The following is a 22,208-nucleotide window of genomic DNA, read 5'->3' on the forward strand; positions in this document are numbered from 1 at the left end:
TTTTCAAGAACGAGTGAGATATAGTTCTTAGAGCTAAAAGGATCAAGGGGCATGGAGAGAAAGTGGGAACATGTACTGGGTTGGATGATCAGCCGTGATAATATTGAATGGCAAGCAGATTCAAAGGCTGAATGGCTACTCCTCCTGTTTTCTATGGTACTATATTTAATCATAATGATCTTTCAACATTGCTAAGTTTTAACTCTCACAAATGAAGGAAAGCTCGCAAAATGATTGCAAATGCTGAATCTGCAATAAAGGACACAAAGGCTTGGAAATTTGAAGGTTCTGTATGTTACTGTTGTGTCAAATGGATGCTGAAGCCCCAAGTACATTAGGCAGGAAGCATGCTGCAGCATATTGGAGTCATGTCCTGCAGAACGCATGCCTGAACTATTTAAATCATAGAATCAAAATATGGCAATGACAATAAGGACAACCATTTGGCTCATTGATAGGAGATAGCAAGAACTGCAGATGCTGGAGTCAGAGTTAATACAGTGTGGAGCTGGAGAAACACAGCAGGTCAGGCAGCACCAGAGGAGCAGGAAAGTTGACGTTTCAGGTCATGTCCCCATTTGACTCATTGCTCCTGGGCTGGTTCTTTTGAACAGCATGTCCTACTCGTTGCTGTTCACAATAATGTAAAGTTTTTTTTTCAGAAGCCCCTGCACCTCTTGTCAAAATCCCTAAATCTGTGTCCTCCCTACAATATCAGGTAGAACAATTTTTCTTTGTCTATCTTTTCTAATCCTGTCATACACTTGTGTACCTCTTATCAAATTTCACCTCAATCCCTTTTGCACTGAGGGCCATAACCCCAGTTTCTTCACCCTAACCAATTCCTGGAACCATTCTGGTAATACTTCTGTTTATGAACTACAAGATTCTATATATTTTTCCAACTAATTTCCTCAAAATGCCCTGCCTCCTTCAAACATGTATGTATATGAAACTTCAAGGTTTTCACATTCTTATACACTGTTTAGAATTGTAATGTTTATATTGCTTGTCTAAAAAGGCTTCTTCTCACATTTCTCCCTATTAAATTCCATTTGCCAGCTGCCATGTATTTGTCTGTTCTCCTGACCTATCTGTGTCCTGTTGCAGTTTATTTGTATCTTCTTCATTGTCTTCCACATCTGCAAGTTTTGATTCATTGGCAAATGTTGAACTTTTATCTTGTTACTGAGTCTTCTGCCACAGTTTTTGCTTATTTATTTTATTAAAGCATTAGTAATTTTGAACACATCAAAGAAAACTCCACTTAACCTTCTTTGCTCTAAGGAGAACGTCCCCGGGTTTTTCAGTCTTTCCATTTAACTTAAGGGGCGCATCCATAGAACTCAAGTGAATCAGTTCTGAAGAGTCAAATTTGACTTGAATCATTAACTTTGTTTTTCTCTCACCATGGGTGATGCCAGATCTGCTGAGATTTTGCAGCACTTGTTGTTATTATAACAAGTCTCTTTTTTCTATATTCTTTCACAGGACATGGGCATCATTGGCAAGGCTGGCCTTCATCTACAATCTCTAACAATTGAGTTGTTTGTTACACAATTTCAAAGGGCAGTTAAGAATTAACCATATCTCTATGTGCTTAGACCAAATCCAGAAAGGAAATTAGTTTTCCCCAGGAAGGAACTTATGACCAGAAGCCTTAAGGCTGAGGGATACAAAGGAGAGCTACAACCAAGAGAGCTGGAGGGTGAAGGAAACTACACGGATTCCAACATAAAACAAAAGCAAGCCAAGCCCGAAAGAGGAACTCATCATGCTCTTGTGTGGTTTGGAGGTGGGTGAAGAAACTAATCTCTATCGAGAAGTCTATTTTTAATGTTTGGCTGAAAAGTAGACAGGACCTCTTAAGACAATGTGGAAACTTGCTAAAAGTACAAAATCTGGAAAGCTATGTGAATATCTTGATGATACGAAAACTCTATTTTCCCAGAAATGGTTCAACCATGAGCCAAGGTGTTGTTGGTTAGTTGAAAAATAATTCAGGAAAGTGACCACATCAGGACTGTTGTAAGCTGAGACAGTGGATTTGTAGGAATATGCCTTGCTGATGCTAGTTGTCTCCATAGCACTACCGTACACGAATACAGAACCGCTTATAGAAGTGGAACTGTGCAGTTTTGCAGTGTCACATTTGTGTAGGGAATGATGCCTGTTCTTTTGATTGTATCTTCTTTCTTTGACTACTTAAAGTGAAATTTACCCTCTTATTTGAAGCATCATTTGTCTCCTAATCCATATTAATTTTCATTGATTCTGATTCTTGTTAAAGTAAAAGTTACAAAAGGTGAAATCCTGCTGGTAATGTCCTCGTTGGATGGCCATTTGATAAATTTAGTTCCTTTGACCTACAGATTCTCCATGGGAATGAAATACAATTTTCAGTGAACCTTTGAAATGACACCCTGTATACTCAAATCTAGGTCATTAAGTTATAACAAAAACGAGCATGGTTCTAATTCCTGCACCTGGGGAATACCATTGTATACTTGCACCAGTCTGAAAAACGACTCTCTGCTTTCTGTCTCTTAGCCAAGTTTATATCGACACCATCACTGTGCATTTAATCCCCTGAGTTTTACTTTTATTAACAAGTCTATTATGTGGCACTTAGTTAAACAGCTTTTGAAAAATAATATGCACATCAACCACACTATTCAAATCAGTATTCTCTGTAGGTTCATTAAAAAAAAACAACCTAATCATATGATTTACCTTTAACAAATCCATGATGACTTTCACTTATTAACACACAACTTTTGTAACGCCATTAATTTTGTCTCCGATTACTGTGTAAACTCTTTTCCCACCACTGATGTTAGACTCACTGACCCAGTTGTCCTTTTCTCCATTTTTTCCTACGGGGATAATATTTGCAATTCTCCACTTCTCTGGAACTGCACCCACAGGTAAGGATGACAGAATGATTGTGACCAGAATCTGCAACTTCTACAATAACTTTTCCCCCATAATTTAGGATGCATTCCATCCAGACATTTGTATTTTCATTATAGAGATGGACAATAAAAATGCTGGCTAGACAGCAATATCCATGTCCCACAGTGAATAAAACAAAAATGAAGACTGCCAGACTTCTAAGCAGCTCCTATGCCTAAGTTTTTATACTATCCAATATCAGATGATCATCCATAACTCCATAATGGCCTCTGCATGTGTGCAAATGACCAAAATGACCCTAAGCCTGCACAGATGTGGTCCATGAAGTCAGTTGGCTGTGACAGGCTGCAGCAAGCCTCTACATACCTGTCCATGACACCGCTATGTTCCACGTGCTGTGATGTTCACACCAGTGTATGTGCACATGGCCCACTGATGCTGAGGAAGGGCTGGAGGGTAGGCTGCGGTGAGCTGGAGGATGGGGCTGATGAAATGAAATGTCGTCTCTCCAGCAATGTTTACAGAGTAGCTCTCTGTCACCACCGTGCATCCTAAGGTGGGGGCCATGATAGAATTTTACATCATGTTTGAAAATGAAATGGTTCAATCTGAAGCAAAAGCGCTCAGTTTGTATAAGGGAAATTCTGAAATTACAAAACCCAAATGGCTGATTAGGAAAATACATTAAAAGACATGACTGTACATGTACATGGGCAATAGGTCTTTAAAGAACCCTTACATGGCCTACAACAGCTGTGTATTCCTTCGAGGTGCAAAAACCTTGACTAACAAATGGAGTTCAGGCTTGTATAAGATTAAAAGAAAAACCGTATAAAATTGACAGAAGTATTAATAATTCTAAGGATTGGGAGGTTTTTAGAATTCAGCAAATTAAGACCATGAAACTACTAAAGAAGGGGAGAATAGAATATGAATGTAATTCTGCAATAACAGAAAAACGAACTGTAAAATCTCCTGTAGAAGGGTAAAGAGGAAACCTTTGGCCAAAATGAATGTGCGTCCGTTCCAGGCAGAGTCAGGAGAATTTAAAATGGCGCATGAAGAAGTGACAGAGAAACTAAATTATTACTTGGTCTGTTTTTACTGAGGAAGATACCAGAAACTGGCCAGGACTAGAGATCTAAGTGTGTAGCAAGAATGAGGAGCTGAAGGAAGAGAATGTTAATATGAAAATTTATATAGGAGAAATTGATGGGGCTGAAAGCTGATAAATCCCAAGGACTCGATATTCTACATCCCAGAATGTTAAAGGAGGTGGCTATAGATGCAGTCAATACATTGATGATTATCTGCCAAAATTCTATTGATTCTGGAATAATTGTAATAGATTAAGAAATAGCAAATGCGACCCTGCTATTTAAGAAGGGAGTGACAGAGAAAACGGGAAACCACAGACATATTAGCCTTATGTCAGTAGCAGGGAAATTGCTAGAATCTGTTATAAAGATGGGATAAACAGGCATTTGGATAGTAACTATCTGTTTGGGTATAGTCCACATGGATTCCAAATGGGAAATTGTATTTAATAAATTTGTTGGAGTTTTTGAAGACATCACAAACAAAACCGAGAAAGGAGAGCTATTGGACATTAGTATACTTAAAGTTTCAGGAAGCATTTGAAAAGTCCCGCACAGGAGGCCAGTTAGAAAAATTAAAGCATGTGGGATAACAGGTAATGTACTGTTATGGATTAATGATTGGCAAATGACAGAAAACAGAAATAAATAGGTCATTCTTACCTCAAGAGACTGTGGTTAGTGGATTGCTGCAAAAATCAGTACTTTGGCCCCAGCCGTTCATAAGGAATATCAATGATTTTGAGTTGGGAACCAAATGTAATATTTCCAAATTTGCAGATGATGAAAAGCTAAGTGGGAATTTATGTTGCAAAGAATATTTAAAGAGGTTTCAGGAGTATATGGAGAGGCTTGGTGAGTGGGAAACTTAAGTAGGAGGAACAATGTGCAGTGCATTTCTTAAATGGTAAAAGATTGGAAATTGTCGACGTACAAAAGGGCCTTGGTGTCCTTGTCGATAAGTTACTGAAGGCTAACATGCAGGTGCAACAAGTTACTAGGGAGATTAATGGAACATTAGCCTTTATTGCAAGAGGATTTGAGTACAGTAGTAGTGAAGTCTTGCTTCAGTTGTATAGGAATTTAGTTAGACTGCACCTGGAGTATTGTGTACAATTTTGGTTTCCTTCTCTCAAGAAAGATATTATTGCCGTGGAGGGAGTGCAGTGAAAATTCACCAGAGTGAAAGGTTCCCAAGATGGCAGGACTGTCCTATGAAGAGGCTGAGCAAACTGGGCCTGCATTCTCTATAGTTTCGAAGAATGAGAAGGGATCTCATTGAAACTTACAAAATAATTAAAGCGATAGAGAATGTAGATAGAGTATTTCCCCTGGTTGGGGAGTTTAGAAGAGAGGGCACAATTTAAAAATTAAGGAGGATGTCCCTTAGGTCTGAGATGATGAGAATTTGTTTTACTCATTGGACGGCGAACCTTTGGAATTCTCTACCACAGAGGCCTGTGGAAGCTCAGTCTTTGAGTATGTTTAAGGTAGAAATTGATAGCTTGCTGATCACGAATGGTGCACACACTCGTAGGACTGGGGTGGGTAAAGGTGTTTGATCAGCTGTGATCCTATTGAATGACAGGCCTTATACAAACACCTTTACCCACCTTTCTCTCTCTCTCTCTCTCTCTCTCTCTCTCTCTCTCTCTCTCACACACACACACACACACACACACACACACACACACACACACACACACACACACACACACACACACACACACAACTGTTGTCCATCTCCCCACCTCTTCAGCCACTATTCACACATTCTCTTTCAGTCGCTCATAGCCCTTTTATTTAGATCACCTCTGGACTTTCTGTATTGAGCTTGGTTCCCTTCTGTATGATGAATAGTGCATTCAACTCATGGTGTTGCAGTTCTTGGAGGATAACTTTCTCATTTTGGTATGTCCTACTACCTGACTTACCACCAGCCACTCTGACCAATGGTAAGGAAGGATGCTTCACCACTGATATTCAAATCATATTTAAATCTCTTCTTTACAGAGAACAGCCCCAGCTTCTCTAACCTATCCAAGTGACAGAAGGTCCTTATTGTGGAGCTATTCTTGGGAAACTTTTTCTGTGCCCTCTCTAAAGCCTTCCCATTCTTTGTGAATTGTGATGCCCAGGATTTGGCATAATACTCCAGGTGAGGCCAAGTAAGTGTTTTATACAGGCTTATCGTAAAGCTTAGAACAACATCTCATTTTCCACTTGCAACCTTCAGGACTCAATAACAAGTTCAATAATTTTAGAGCCAAACACTTTCCTCCGTGTCGTTTATCCAAACCCACACCCCAGGCCCTGTTATCACATGGGCTGCTTTCAGCACAGCCAACCCATTATTGGGTTTTCTCCTTCCCTGGTTCACCATTTGTTTATCTGCTTGACTTTCCCTCCCTCTGGCACTGTCTCCACTTATTGTCTCACTTTATTATCTAACCGCCCCACCCCCGCGCCTCTACATCTGCAGCATCTATACCATCTTTTTCTAGCTACCCCCAGCCTCATCCCATGTCCAACCCTCCCTCTCATCCCTGCCTCCTTGACCTGACACAACCTGTCCATCTTCTCTCCCACCTCATTAACCAATCCCCACCTGCACTCACCTATCACTATCCCACCTACCTTTCCCAGCCCCACCCCTCCTCTCTTTATTTATCTCTGAGCTCCCTTCCCCCTCCCCATTTCTGAAGAAGGGTCCCAACCCGAAACGTCAGCTTTCCTGCTCCTCTGATGCTTTCTGGCCTGCTGTGCTTCTCCAGCTCCATGCTGTGTTATCTTTGACTCCTCCAGTAGCAGCTTTGTGTGCACAACCCTTTCTCACAACAGCAAAGGGACTAGGGTAGTAATTGTCTTGTGAGGATGTGTAGAGAATCATGGTGGTTATCGTGGAGGAATAGATGGTATTCAATGTGTCACATGTGAGGTGTGTGGAAGTGAAGTTTGTAAAGGTGGTGAGTGGGAGGAGTAGTGAAGTACGGTTTTGTGGATGTACAGAAATGAAGAGAAGCAGGAGAGAGTATTGTAACGAGTGAGTATGCAATTGGTGAAGGTGGATCATTCTGAGGTTATTGAATTTCTTGCTGGATTGTAGCCACGTCCCTGGAGATAAGCAGCGTGTACTGATTTCTCGAGGAAGGTTGATGTCAAGAGCATTTTCTGCACTCTGGGGGTGGAAGAGAATTTCCCCACTCCTATCCAGTGCCTGTACAAGGACGTCCAAGGAAGATGCTCTAAGCCCTATTGGGTTTCTCCAGCACTTTTCATTTTTATTAAAAAATAACTTTTGTTTACAGCATTAGCTGCAATCAAATGGTTTCCTATTATTTGGCAATCAGAATGCACCAACTTTGTAAGAAGCGGTGACTGTTTAAGTGTGGTCAGAGGTGATCGATATCTGCTTTCCCAAATAGGCAGTAGCCAATCAATAGAACAAGTATTCCTGGCTGTATGCCTGAGCTATTATAATTAGCTGCACAAATATTATTGCTGTCTGGGGCAACACTACGTGTATGTGCAGTGCCTGTCCATTTCTCAGTGTGATCAAATTTCAAGGTCAAAAAATCTAACCTCTGATGTATCATTTGTTCTATTCTCTCATGAGATTACCATGATATGTATACAATGTAAACTCAGTCAAAGGTTTATAATTATGTCATGTTACATTTATTTATTTTGATGAGGCAAATAGTAGAATTGTTTCATGTTAAACATGTTTAGTTTGTGAGGGAAGCGATACATGTTTTGGTTCGATCCTCCAGGTAAACAGTGAAGAATGATTAGTTAGATCTTTTTTGATTTTATTTATTCTTGTCAAATGTACCTAGGTACAATGAAAAGTATTGTTTTGCATGCAGTACAGGTAGATCATACCACACAAAGTATATTAGGGTAATGGAACAGAATGAAGAATACAACGTTACAGCTACAGAGAAGATGCATTAAGAACGAGATCAACATTAAATTTAAAATTTGAGAAGTCCATTTGGAAGTCTAATAACAGTGGGGAAGAAGCTGTTCTTGAATCTGTTGATACATGTGTTTAAACTTTAGTATCTTCCGCCCAATGGAAAAGGTTGGAAGAGATTATAGCCGGGGTGGGAGGGCTCTTTGATTAAGTTGCTGGAAAAGTCAGCAGGTCTGACAGTTTCAGTGAAACAAAAAAAACAGATTTAATGGTTTGGTTCGGGTGATCCTTCCTCAAAGCTCAGTTTTGACAGACCTGCTGAGCTTTTCCAGCAACTTCTGTTTTTGTTCCTGATTTACAGCATCTGCAGTTCTTTCAGTTTTGATTATGTTGGCTGCCTCCCTGAGGCAGCGAGAAGTATAGAAAAAGTTAGTGGATGGACGGTTGGCTTGCATGATGGACGGGGGTGTGTTCATGACTCTCTTTAGTTTCTTATGGTCCTGGTCAGAGCAGTTGCCATACCAAGCTCTGATACATGAGGATAGAATGCTTTCTAATTCATCTATAAAAATTCCTAAGAGTCTGTATGGATATGCCGAATTTCCTTTAGCCTCCCAAGGAAGTATAGGTGGTGTTGCGCTTGCTTGACTACAGTGTCAACGTAGGTAGACCAGGACAGATTGTTGGTGATCATCACTCCTAGGAACTTGATGCTCTCAGTCATCTCCAACTCAGCACCATTGAGGTAGACGGGGGCATGCCTTCCACCTTGCTTCCTGAAGTCAATAACTTCATTTTATTAACATTGTGGGAGAAATTGTTATCTTTACACCATACCACCAAGCATTCTGTCTCGTCATTGTTTGAAATCTGGTCTACAACTGTGGTGTTATCAGCGAACTTGTAGATGGAGTTGGGATGGAATTTGGCCACACAGTCATGAGTGTACAGGGAGCATAGTAAAGGGCTGAGTACACAGCTCTGTGGGACGTCAGTGTTGAGATTTATCGTGGAGGAGGTGTTGATCCCTATTCTCACTGATTGCAGTCAGTGGGTCAGGAAGTCAAGGATCCGGTTGCAGAGGGTGGAACAGACCAAGGTCTTGGAGTTTGGAGATTAGTTTGTTTGGAATTATGGTGCTGAAGGTGAAGTTTTCACAACAGTCTTTTTGCTATGTTTTAATATGTATTCCCATGTCCATCCAGACATTTTCTGTAGACCATGGCTTTCTTTCTGTGTATTTTTCAGTGCATTGTTTGTGTTTATTTTCTGTTATTTTGCAGAGAGCTAAAAACAAACATGCACTGGTGTTGTGGATTAGTTGCATATTATATAAACCATTCATCTTTCATTTCGCTTGACTTTTACTTTGCTATGTTTTGCTATTTGTGTTTCCTTTCTTCCCTGTCCAGCACCTTTCTGGATTTTTGGGTCCTCTCTTATTTTCTGGTCGTTTTTTTTTCTTCCATTTCCTTTCTCGTTCTCACGTTTGTTGTCCTCAATTTGAATTTTCACTCAATCCCTAAATCACTTCCTTTCAGTTGCAGTAAATTACACTATATTACATCTTATTGGGCATGTCTAACTTCCTTTTTTTTAAACCTACGATCTATGGCTGACGTGGGCACAAAATGCAGGACAATCCAGTCAACTAGTTACTGCTCCATCGGTTTTAGTCTTGATCATTAACAAAGTGATAGAAAGAGTCATCAGCAGTGCTATCAAGCAGAACTTATGAAGCAATAACTTGTTCACCTATGTGTGGTGTGGGTTCTGTTAGTGCCACCTGACTCCAGACCTTATTACAGCCTATAGCTACATCTAAACATGGACAAAAGAGCTGAACTTGAGGGGCAGTAGGTTTGACTGCCCTCAACATCAAGACAACACTTGGTTGACTGTGGCATCAAAAAGCACTAGCAACATAAACTCATATTTTCATGCCGAGGGTGGTGTGTGTATGGAATGAACTGCCAGAGGAAGTGGTGAAGGCAGGTACGATTACAACATTTAAAAGGCATCTGGATGGGTACATGAATAGGATAGTTTTAGAGGGATGTGGGCCAAATGCTGGAAAATGGGACTAGATTATTTTAGGATATTTGGTTGGCACAGATGAGTTGGACCAAAGGGTCTGTTCCCTTGCTGTATAACTCTATGACACTGTGAATCAGGGAGAATTGCTACACTGGTTAAAGCTACACTTAGCACAAAGGAAGATGGTTGTGGTTGTTATACAGGCTAATCATTTCAGTCATAGGATGTCACTGAAGGAGTTCCTCAGGACTTTTTTGTCTTTTTGAAGATCTCGTTAATAAATTACCCAGTTAGCAAATTAACACAGACAACAAATAACACACAGGGGGACAGGCAACAATAACAAAAGTGAAGGGTAGAAAAAGAGGGAGGGGTTACATTAACATGAAATGGGGGTGGGGGAAATAATGAAGCCGCGCAGGATAGTAACTTCAGCCCAAACACCTTCAGCTGCTTCATCAATGATCCTCTGTTCATCATAAAGTCAGAAGGGTGGTGTTCACCAATGACTCGGACATTGAAGCAGTCCATGTTCCAAAACCAGCACAACCTGTTCAGGCTTGGGTTAATAACTGGCAAGTACCATCCATGTCACACAAATGCCAGACAAAGACCATTTCCAACAACAGAGAAGTTAGCCATTTGCTAATGTCTGTGATTTTAATGATATTACCATAACTGTATTCCCCACTATCAAGAACCTGGAGTTTATCATTGACCAGAAGCTTAAATACTGCATAGAAATGCTGTGGCTCCGAGAACAGGTCAGAGGCTGGCAATTCTGAACTAGGTAACTACCTTCAGACTCTCAAAGTCTGGCTCGCTAGGAGTGTGATGGAATACTCTCCATTTGCCAATATTAATGTAGCTCCAACAACACTTAAGGAGTTTAGCAACATCAGGACAAAAAAATCCACTTGTACGGCACTCTGTTTACCGTCACTACATTGACTGCTTATGCACTTCGGCAGCAGTGTGTACTATCTACGAAATGCACTGCAATAACTCACCCAGCTTCCTTTGACATCACCAACAAAACCAGCCATTTGTATCACCTAGAAAGATGAAGGCCACTAATTCATGTTATTATCACCATCCCTTACTTCCCTGCATGACATAACTATAATACCATTCTTTCTCTACCATTGGTCAAGATCCTGGACCTCCCTTCCTAACAGCATAGTAGGCATACCTACAGCTGGTGAACTACTGTGAGAGTTCAAGAAGGCCCAACTGTTATGATCTGTGCAAGGGGCTTAAGCACAGACAATAGATTCTGGTCATTCCAGCAATATTCACATTCTGTAAAATAATACAAGCAGTTGAAAATATAATTGGATTCCAACAGTAGTTCAAGTGCCTTGATAAATTTTGAGAATTCCTGTAATATGCTTCACTGTGGAGGTTTGCTGCATTCTGCGCATTATCACAGTCCAGAGATGATTGTGGAAGGAGAACGGCAGGATTGGCAAGGAAAGTCATTGTCTGATGAGGTACTGGGTTATAACTGACAAGTACCATCCATGTCACAGAAATGCCAGACAAAGACCATTTCCAACAACAGAGGTGAAAGAAAGGGAGAAACAGAGAAAAGCCACCATGCTGCCTTTCTAGGAGGGCAACAGGTAATCATCCCAGAAAGCCAGTGTCAGTTCCACAGCAATATTATCTGGAGGAGGGCAGATAGCAGGCCATGAGTAATATGTTGGAAAGACCGTGTCCATGTGGTCTACCAGTTTATCCAAGGTGAAGCAAAGATTAGAAAACAGTGTCTGGATGGAAGCCAGCTAAGCTCCTGTTAAAGCTATAAAGGCCTGTGAATTAGACTGTGGCTATGATGCTAAACTGTAGTGTTCCTGGAGATCACCAGGTGCATTACAGTACACTGCAAAGTGGAAATGCCATTTAAAAGAACTCTGCTCATGCTGGAAGAGAATTCCTCCATATTTCCAGGCATCGCAGACTTTGTCATGTACTGAAGAATAAAATCAAATTTTTTTTAAAAACTGTTGCCAGCTAAGATGATCAAAGTTTTAAAAATACAGACAGATAACAGCTGACTGCAAAGCTTTCACATTTACTTCCTTCTGTGACTGAGAACTATCACTGTCTGTCATGAGCTAAAGTCTCTGTATGCCAACCTGACAATTTCAGAAATCACAAGTCACTCAGGGTCTTCTCTCTTAACAGATTCTGAAGCAGGTTTCAGTCTAAGTCACTACCTTTGGAATGTGTGCAGGAGCTGGATTATAGGTGTTTTCTAACCAACCTGTTATACATCTCTGGATCAGATAAGACTTGAACCTGAGGCTGGATTAGAGGCTGAGGGCAGGCTCCTCATACTGCAGCAATAATATTGGTGTGAGTTAACATCTGCTCAGCTAGCTTGTCGTGGTTTAATTACTTTGACCCAGCCCTGTGATTGTTATCATTTCCACACCTCTCCAGGAAGAACTCCTGCCTCTATTTCAAGCTGGTCGCTCAGCACAAGCTCAATGCCTCCAGGAACATTGTCTACCACTTGCATTGCACCAAGGATATTATGGAGGCACTTGACAATAAACCAGACTTCCAGTTTAGTCTGGGGTCACCCCTGGGGCAGTTTGGCAGGCCATGGTGAGGGAGGGGCAGGGACATTTGAATAGAATAGGGTGGTGTAGATGGGGACACGACACTGAAGGGTCTGGGATCCAGGGGATCTGGGAAGAAGGCTGTCCCATCCTTCATCAGCCAGCATCCTGCAGGGTCAAACTTGTTGCACTGCATGATGAGAGCCGGCCTCTCCTGTCACCAGTTAACTCTGAGCAGTGGGAGGATGAGGACCTTAAGGGGACATTAATTTATCCACAAGTTCATTGACTAATATGTAAAAATCGCTGGAATTAATGAAACAAAGCTGTTAAACCGACAATCGTGGTCAGGAAACTATTCAGTAATGATTTTTTTTACACTGGTCAAGCTAGGACAGGGTTTCTGTAGCTACGGTGTACACAGCAATATGATGAGGCAACAGACAATGTGACTGTTGACCATATGACATTCTCTCAGTGAAGTAACACAGTACCATCTCCATCAGTGCTCTCAACAAAACATCTCCATGGCAGAGCTTCTACCTCTCCAGCTTGTGTTTCCCTTTTTTTTTACATTTTTCGGCTCATTTCATCCGCTCTTGATCTTTCCTGATCAGCAGCCAGTGAGACCACACAGAATCTGAGCTGTGGGAGCAGGCTGAAGGTTTCAGCTTCAAACACAGCGTCACCCAACAGCCCTTGGATAAAATACATACAGATCTGGATCTAGGCGATACAACGTAAGCTTTATCAAAAACAAAGATAACTTTCATTTTGAAAGTCCGTAATTCTAATTTTATTTTCTGTGTATCCCAGTTATGTGTCTATAAACATGCTAGATAAGTAGTTCACGAGGATATAAAGTGTTGTCAGTAAGACCCGTACGTATACTTGCAACTTAAGCATGTATGAGCTCTTACTAGTTAATTGTCCAAAAAATATGTCATGTATTCTATCAATATGCTTTGAATCCTGAGTTTGACACCATTTTCAGCCAGTCACATGACTAATGAGTTTGACAACAACAGTTGGGTTATTTTGTTCAGTGTTATAACATTGAGTTTTAATTTCTTCTGGCAGTGCTCTTCTAAGTATGTATATGTTAAGTTTCTTTGTGCATTGTATTATTAATGTAGTTTTCTCAAAATGGTTATGCATTAAATTGCCTTTTCTGATTCAAGGTAAAATAAAGCATGTGACTTCCTATCAGTTTTGCCTGGTGATAAGCTGATTTGATCTGGTCCCCTGTGTGGTCTAGAACCAAGGTCAAGTCTGATTAAAGTCAAATGCCAGATTTAACACCCAATGTAGGGAGAAGCAGCTGATCTTGCTTCATGCATTCTTACAGGCTCTCAGTCAGACTCAGAGACTTGTACAAGAAAGTGAGAGATGCTACTTGGTGGAGACACAGAATACTGGTCAGACTGGATTCCCTGTTGGAAGAAATGTCACTAATATCTCTTGTAGAGACACATAGCAATGAGGTCTCCAGACCTTCCCGATGGAAGTCCATTCGAGTGTTGTCAGGACAATTGAGCACAGGGACTTTCAAAAGGACTCTGGAAGACTTGGCCTGGTGTAACAGGGAAGAGACAATCTTTTGAAATGTTTGGAGGAATACGGGATTTTAAAACAAAGCTATCATTTTACTCAGTTGTCCTGAGAGGGCAGCATAATGTGTCAATGTAGCATGTGGTTATTAGTCGTGTGAAGAAGCTAATAGTGGATACATGTTCTAAAGATCAGTGAATTTGTTGCCTACTGAATAACGTTTCGTTGATGGTGATTTTAGTTTGTTTTTTAAAGTACATTTTCTTAAAACTTAAAAGAATCACACAACAAGATTTCAAGTTGGTTATTAGCAATTCAAATGCTATGTGTTTCTACAAGGATCCTACAACAACTTTACTGAAGTCATTAACCCCTTTACTTGTTTAGAAGGACCTCCAAAATTTATTTCAGTTAAACATCGGCAAGATCAAAGCCATTGTCATCAGTCCCTGTGACAGAGTTGCTACTGATTTCATCTGCTTTCCTCACTGACCGAAGAGACCAGAAATGTTCAAGTACAAAATGTTCAACCTATGGTCTTAGCTCAACACTTCTTCCGTCCTGAATCTGGAACCGCTTACTCATATATAGTTCTACAGTCCAGTACCCCTTAAGTATCTTTCTCTAGTAATTCTGGTTGTAAATGGACCTAGAATGTGAACAGTTTAGCACATTCAGTTGCACGAGGCATCATCAACAATGTCTTACTTCATGTCTACGCATCCACAAGGTAAAAGAACAGTCCTAGGAACAAATACATCTATTTGACTTTACTCTTCACTCCTCTTGCAATGGAGGTAAAATTACCATCATCCTAGCAGACCACGGGCTGCTCTCTCATTAGAGGGAGACGATTGGTGGTAGTCTAACCTGAAGGTCACCACATCTCAGTCAAGGAGAGACATAGAGAAGATGTGACCTTCATGGTGACCTCAGCCAGTCCAGGAATTGAACCCACACTATTGGTGTCACTCTGTATCACAGACCAGCTCTCCAGCTAACTGACTCCTGCTTTCCACACACTCACTGCTGCTGCAATTAAAACTGTCTGATCTTTGTGGTCCGTATGACCCAGTGGCAAACAAACTAGTTTACTTAACAATTGGGCTGTTAAGGATACTTTGCTGGGCCTATTTTCTAAAGGTCTATAAAAAATAATTGCAGGAAATTGTTTATCAGGTTTGGTGTCTGACATGGCGCAGTTTGTAGCACCCTTCTTGTTGAATTTGCACTGTGCAATGGAAATGAAACATAAATATATCTCTGGTGATAACAGCATTTCTGTTTCCCTGATACACAATCAACTTACGTTTATTCTGCAGAAAGCCAACTAAGTCAAGCTGCTCAAACAAATACTAAGTTGTTGCCTGCAGTCAGGTGCTCTCAGGCTGGAGCTCCTAGAGGTGCCAAACTATCAGCCTCTACCGAGTGTTTGAATTTGCCTGCTCGCAAGGATGGTCAATTATAGGTGATGAAGACCATTCCACTCCATTTGGCTGTTCAGTAAGACCCCTAGCAGATCCCCCAATAAACCTTATAATTGTCCCTTAAATGAATTCCACATTTTTGTCTTCACTACTTTATCTGGAAGTTTATTCCATTCATTGACCACTTTCTGTGTGAAGGATTCTCACATGAATCCTAAACAATATATTACTAGTGTGAAACTGTACTCTCGTTCTAGTTCCTTAGTATAATTCAAGGTACATTCTACATTAACTTAGTTAGCTCAATTGGTTGCACAGCTGGTTTGCCATGCAGACTGATACCACTAGCAGGGGTTCAATTCCCAGCTAAGATGAGGTGACCATGAAGGATTCTCCTTCTCAACCTTTGTTTTTGCCTCAGACATGGTGATCATCAGATTAAACCAATCATCTCTCTCTAATGAGAGGGCAGCCTCAAAGTCCAGTAGTATTGTCAAGTCTTTGTAGTTAGAATCCTAATAATTTTGCTGCTCTGCATTGGTTGAACATCATTAATTTTCATTAAGTTTGGTAAGACTCCAGTGCCTTTTCAAACTTCATCCTTAGCCATGTCACAGGATGTACAGTTCATCTCCTTTTCATTTTGTATGTGGCACTTTACATTAGTTGGTATTAAATTTAATCTCCTACTGTTCTGTATTCTTGTATATTTTATCAAACTCATTCTGTATTTTGCTCGTTGCCCCATCCAGTTTCACACAAATTATAATGCTGGGTGCTTTGCTTTAAGTATCTAAACTATATATGCATTACATTCAATACTCAGTATATAGAACACTCTAGCACAGCTCTCCTAATGAGTTCTCATTGTCCAGAGCTATTTGAAATTACTTATTCACCCTCAGGGTTCATTTATCTGCAATCCCTGCAGGTTGGAGTTAAAATAATATCTTTCATGAGAAATTTTATGAACATTATTTCGAGTTGTCACTTTCAAGGATGTTTATCAAGCAGGTCTTCCACTTCTGAATCCTCAATTACTCCTGTTAATGAGGTTATTGATTACCCTCAAACCACCTCTGATAATCAGTTGTATGATTTTACTTGGAATAGAGTCACCAAATGTATGCAATGATCTGAACAAATTTAATGCACCAGTTGCCTTAAGAGGCTGACGAATGAGTTAATTGGCAACTACTATATTTACTGATAAAGTAAATGGCAGAACCCTTTGAAGCATTGCTCTACAGCGGAATCTCTGGGTGCAAGTCCATTGCTTTCTGCAAGTGGATAAGGTGGTAAAGAAGGTGTATATTCTATGTTCCTAAAAATGGAGTTGCTGCAGTTTCAGGTTATTTTACTAAGCTGAACATAATTGCTTGAGTAAGAAGCTGTGAGTTTTCTATGGTAAGGTGTCAGGTCAAGCTGATATGAACGAGATTATGGTGCCTGACTGAGAAAGCCACAAGGCTATGATTGAGATATCTGTGCCTAGCTCCAATACAGAAATGGACGTTAAGAATTCTGCTAACAAGCCTTCAGCTTCTGCAACCTATTCAGAGATACTGTTAGCAGCCTCAAGGCCGAGGAGATGAGATATCAACAATTGACAAGAGTTAATGTATTTTGGGACTTGTACAGTTTGGGGTGATGCTGATAAGTTATTGGATATAAAGATAGCAGTTCAAGGTTACTCTTGGATGGTTGATACTGATGGTCAGCATAGACATGGTGGGCTGAAGGACTTGTTCCTGTGCTGTATTAGACTATGACTGTATGCTGCAGTGAGTTGTCAGTTATACAGAAAGAACCTACTGAATTGATAACTCCTTGATGTTAGTGTGTGTTTATGTGTGCTCCTGATTAATTGTAACAATTATCAATTTAAGTAAAGAAACTGTTAATCTCAAAGCTTTGTCCTGGGTTATCTGTTCAATGACAAATCCAGGCAGTAAGTACTGTTAGACCAAGGTATCCAAATAGGAACCTATCTATAACAAAGAATGGTAAAGATAACGAATGAGTTGGTCTCAAACCATGTGCCAGGGAAGTGATTCTTCAAAGAAGATGTATGTAGGTCACAGATGGAAATGACATGGTCTCAGACCAAACACTGGGCACAGTGTCCATGTGTTAGCCAGCAATGATGAAGGTGGATGGCATACCAGAAGCAGGTTAAAATCGCTGAACAAACAATCACTAAAATGCAAAGACAGAATCAAGAAACAGCGGAAAAGGACAGTGATAGAGAAACAACTTCTGTAGCAACTAGAAGAAGAAAGGGGAAGTAGGAAAATCTCAAGTTTGAAAAGACAAAATAATTTAACCAAGAACAGTTTCTTGAGAACCAGTGAATAAGGATAAGGATCAGTGAATTGTTGGGCAGTGTCTAAGCAGGAATATTGAGCTGAGTGGTTAGAGGAAACCAATAGGATGTGAAGGTCACAAATAAGGCCACTCAGAAACATGTTCTCGAGAAACAATACTCACGCTAACTGTAAAAAGATCAAGGGAAAAGATCAAAAATTATAGATTCAAAAAGGTTTATTATGGTCATGATTCCCTCTACCAGCAGGGACAAGGAAGGGGAAGAAAGTGATTGAGATTGGGAATCAGGGTCACTCCATTGCAATGGGATTGACCAATGGCCCTGAACCTGATACATCAGAGATGGTACATACCACCCAATGATGATGGTGCTTGGGCCATATTAGATTGAATATTGGAAGTACCATGCAAAACAGAGAAGTTAAAGAAAATTGTACGTGATTAAAAAAGGTTGGAACAGGAAGAAGAATCCCAAAGACAATTTCTTGGATATAGACCAGATGACTACACTGAAAGGACACAACAAAGAAGAAAATGAACTTTTACTTTTCACTTGGAGCCTGCATTATTGGGAGGGAGGGGAATTACTGGTTCAAGAGTATTCAAGTCTCCCTGTACTGCAGCATTTTGAGGTCTCTCACCTTTTAAATAATGTTCTGTTTTTCTGGTTTTTCTTACAAACTAGACAAGGCCAGATTTTCCAACATTATACACCATCTGTCAGATCTTTGCTCACTCACTTTACCTTTGCAGACGCCTTATATCTTCCTCACAAGTTGTTTCCTATCTATGTTCATATTGTCAGCAAATGCAACTACAATACACTTGGTCTTATCATGTAAGGCATTAATGTAGATTGTAAATAGTTGAAGTTCCAGTGCTGATCCCTGCAACACTCTACTAGTTATGGTTTGCAAAACTGAGAATCAACCATTTGTCCTGACTGTTTCTTTTTATTCTTCTTCCAAGCTAATATATCACCCTCAACACCATATGCTCTTAACATTTAGAGCAAACTTTTATGTGGCACCTTATTGAATGTCTTCAGATAGCCAAACACAATATATTCTTATAAGTTTGTCATGCACAAATTCCATTTCACCAAAACCATGTTCACTTTGCCTGATTATATTGCTATCCTCAAGTATATTGTGAACATTCAATGTATACATTTAAAATTTGGTCACAAACAGACTATTAAATACCTTTACCATGGAAAATCATGTGACCTTTGATATTTTCAGCTCCATGGAGTAATGAATATCAAGCAATTACCTAATTAAATATTGACATTGAGAGCAATCTGGGAACTCACACATCCCTTTGTCCTTCATCTCTTCTTCAGACTAAAGATGAATCTGAAGGTACCAAACAACAAGACAGGACAATTGGAATCACTACATTTGAATGACTATGAACTTGTTGAAATCACATGATGAAGGAAACATTTTGTTAAATCACATTATGTTGGTTCTTTGGATGATTTAACAGTAATGAGCAAATTTGGAAATAGGAGCTTCCTAGAGGGATTCTGCCCAGCCCATTCCACCTTCAAACACCAACCTCCTGGAAGTGGAACTATAAGAAAACCTCACACCTCATTGACAATCTTTTGCCTTTCAAGAATTTTGCTTCAACTTTAAATCATCATCACCATCAGACAAACTGAAGAGGTGTTGCAAAAGAGACAAATATAGTTATAAGCTACAACCATTTAGTTTAACCATAATATGTATCTAACTTTTACCTTGAAGGTAGGCTAGGGAGGTGGATGATGTAGTGCCAATGCTGTGGGATTCGTAATTGCTGTGTCCCTAGGGATATAAGTTCAAATCCCACTGTGGTAGATGGTAAAATTTGAATTCAATAAAAATATTGGAATAAAAAAATTGTCTAATGGTCACCATAGAGTTATACAGCATGAATGTGGTGAAAATCCTCCAGACAAGGAAATCTGCCATCCTTACACGGTCTGGCTTATATGTGACTCTAGACCCAAAGCAACCTGGTTTACTCTTGATAACCATTGGAAATGGCCTATCAAGTCAATTAATTCAAAGGCAGCCAGGAATAGACACCCACATCCAGTAAGAGGGGGAAAAGACGGTGAGATATTGCATTTAAAAATCTAAGACAAGAGTGTATAGTAATAATAAACCTTGTGTTAAGATTCACAAAAAGCTTGCTGCTGGAATTATTTCGTTGGGACAGTTTTACATATAAGAAAACAGACCCCACTCACAAACAAATATTTTAATGTGAAGATAGAAACAAAATACTTTTCAAAATTCTGCCATTTCCTCATTTCTCACTGAAGTAAGTCATCCATTAAAGTCATGGTTATGTCCTGAACGTTGTGACTTTGGAGTTGTTGGTTGGTTCGTTGACTTGACTGGTTTCTGTGCAAACGTTCGTCTCCCTTCTAGGTGACATCTTCAGTGCTGTCTAGCCTCCATTGAAGCGCTGTTGTTCTGTCCTGCCCTGAACTTATATGGTCTGGTCTGTCATGGTGGGTAGTCCTGCTTCTGGTTTTGCTCCGTAGTGGTACATAGATGGAGTCCATTTTAATGTTTGTTTATTACATTGGTGGTTGAAAACCAGGCCTCCGGGAATTCCCATGCTTGTCTTTATTTTGGTTGTCCTAATTTTGCTTGTCCTATAATCATAAAGAGAAATTGCTGGAGAAATCAGCAGTTCTGGTAACATCTGAGGAGAAAGCATAGTTGATGTTTCAGGTGCAGTGACCATTCTTCAGAACATCCCTATTTGTATGCCATGGTGACCATCATGATTGACACAATTGATAATATCCTCCAGGTCCACCAATGCAATCATGGTATTAGACAAAAGATTTCCAGAGAAACAATACAAGGGTGGCCATATGCACACCGTCTGTCACAGTGGTTCCACAGTAACTTACTTTCCATCAGCACATGGCCAAAGAGCTGACAAAATGTAGGCAGCCAGGCTGGCTTATTCTCTGTGGATAACTTGTTGCTGACTTTAGAAGATGAGAAATAGAGAGTGCGAGGGGCTACTGGAAGAGATGATGGAATTCCTCCAAATGGTGAGTTTTAAGGTAAAGCCCAAGAAGGTTCAGATAAGATAGAAGACTGAAGTTCTCTGCTTAATTCTTTGACTGCGTTATAGATGAAGCAAAATGTGATTAATAAACAAATTCAGCCTGTGGTGTTTCTGGGTCGGACAGGCTGACGGAAACTCAGAGCGTTACGTTGTCAGGCTAACTCCCTTATTCAAACAAGGTATGCAATGGGAATAGGACGAGGAGTCTCGAGGTAATTGTGCAGCTAAAAAGAAATTTGCATACAGGGCTGGACCTAGAAGCTGCGGACCCTCTCAGGGATTTACATCTAATAGTGACAGCAAATGGACACCACCTTGGAAACCCAGGCATCTGACACATGGCCTACACCACCAAGGTACTGTCTGAGATAGCAAAATACTGATCCCTCTGTGAATGGCTCTCACTTACTACTTTCAGTATGGGGAAACATTTGGTGGTGTTCACCAGCACTCTCCTTATCCATTATACACAGACTCTTCACCCATTATTAGTCCAAGGGAATGGTTTCTAGTATGCAGATTGTTAGATGGCTGTTCTAACCGGAAAGGATGGAAGGATGAACATGAAAAGATTAAGTAGGTCAGGGAGTTGATTTGAGGCTGAAGGGACAGGGAGGGTGAGGCCTGAAGGATCTTACAGCCTTTAATACGTCTGAGCTGAACTTCTGGAGAGCCATCCTGCTGGGGCTTCTAACCAGCCCACCTTAGCACTTTCCTATTAGCTGCCTATGCTCTGCTTCTGTGGTCAGTGAACTTATCTTTATTCTACACCTACATGAACCCTTCCATGTCAGAGTGGAGATCACGGCATTTAGGTAATTCTACTGAGATGGTCTGGATGGCTAGGAAATATCTGGATTTGAGCTCTTTATCTCAATAGTGAAAATCCAGCCCAAAATACATCTTCATTGTCTCTGTCAATTCCTCATTTCCAATATTAATTTCTTCAGTCGCCGCTTCTAAGGGACTAATGTTTAGTTATTTGCTTGCCATTTATAGGTGCATGGTGCATGTATAGCATGAGTTGCCAGAGGAAGTGGTGGAGGCTGATACAATTACAACATTTAAAAGGCGTTTGGATGTGTACATGAATAGGAAGGGGATAGAGAGATATGGGACAAATGTGGGCAAATGGGACTGGATTACTTTAGGATATCTGGTCGGTCTGGGTGAGTTGGGCCAAAACATCTATTTCCATGCTGCACATCTCTATAACCCTAGAGACTTGTAAAGGTTCTTATGATCCATTTTTATGCTCCTGGCTAATTTATTCTCATAT

At 40.3% G+C, this 22,208-nt stretch overlaps 1 protein-coding gene across 4 annotated transcripts in view; it reads right to left on the minus strand.

The window, feature by feature from the left end:
- The window catches only part of cep126 (centrosomal protein 126), a 333,901-nt gene that overhangs the window by 137,397 nt on the left and 174,296 nt on the right, over positions 1-22,208 (minus strand). The window lies entirely within an intron of this gene.

This window comes from Rhincodon typus, chromosome 6 (assembly GCF_021869965.1).
Source record: "Rhincodon typus isolate 14 chromosome 6, sRhiTyp1.1, whole genome shotgun sequence".
NCBI lineage: Eukaryota > Metazoa > Chordata > Chondrichthyes > Orectolobiformes > Rhincodontidae > Rhincodon > Rhincodon typus.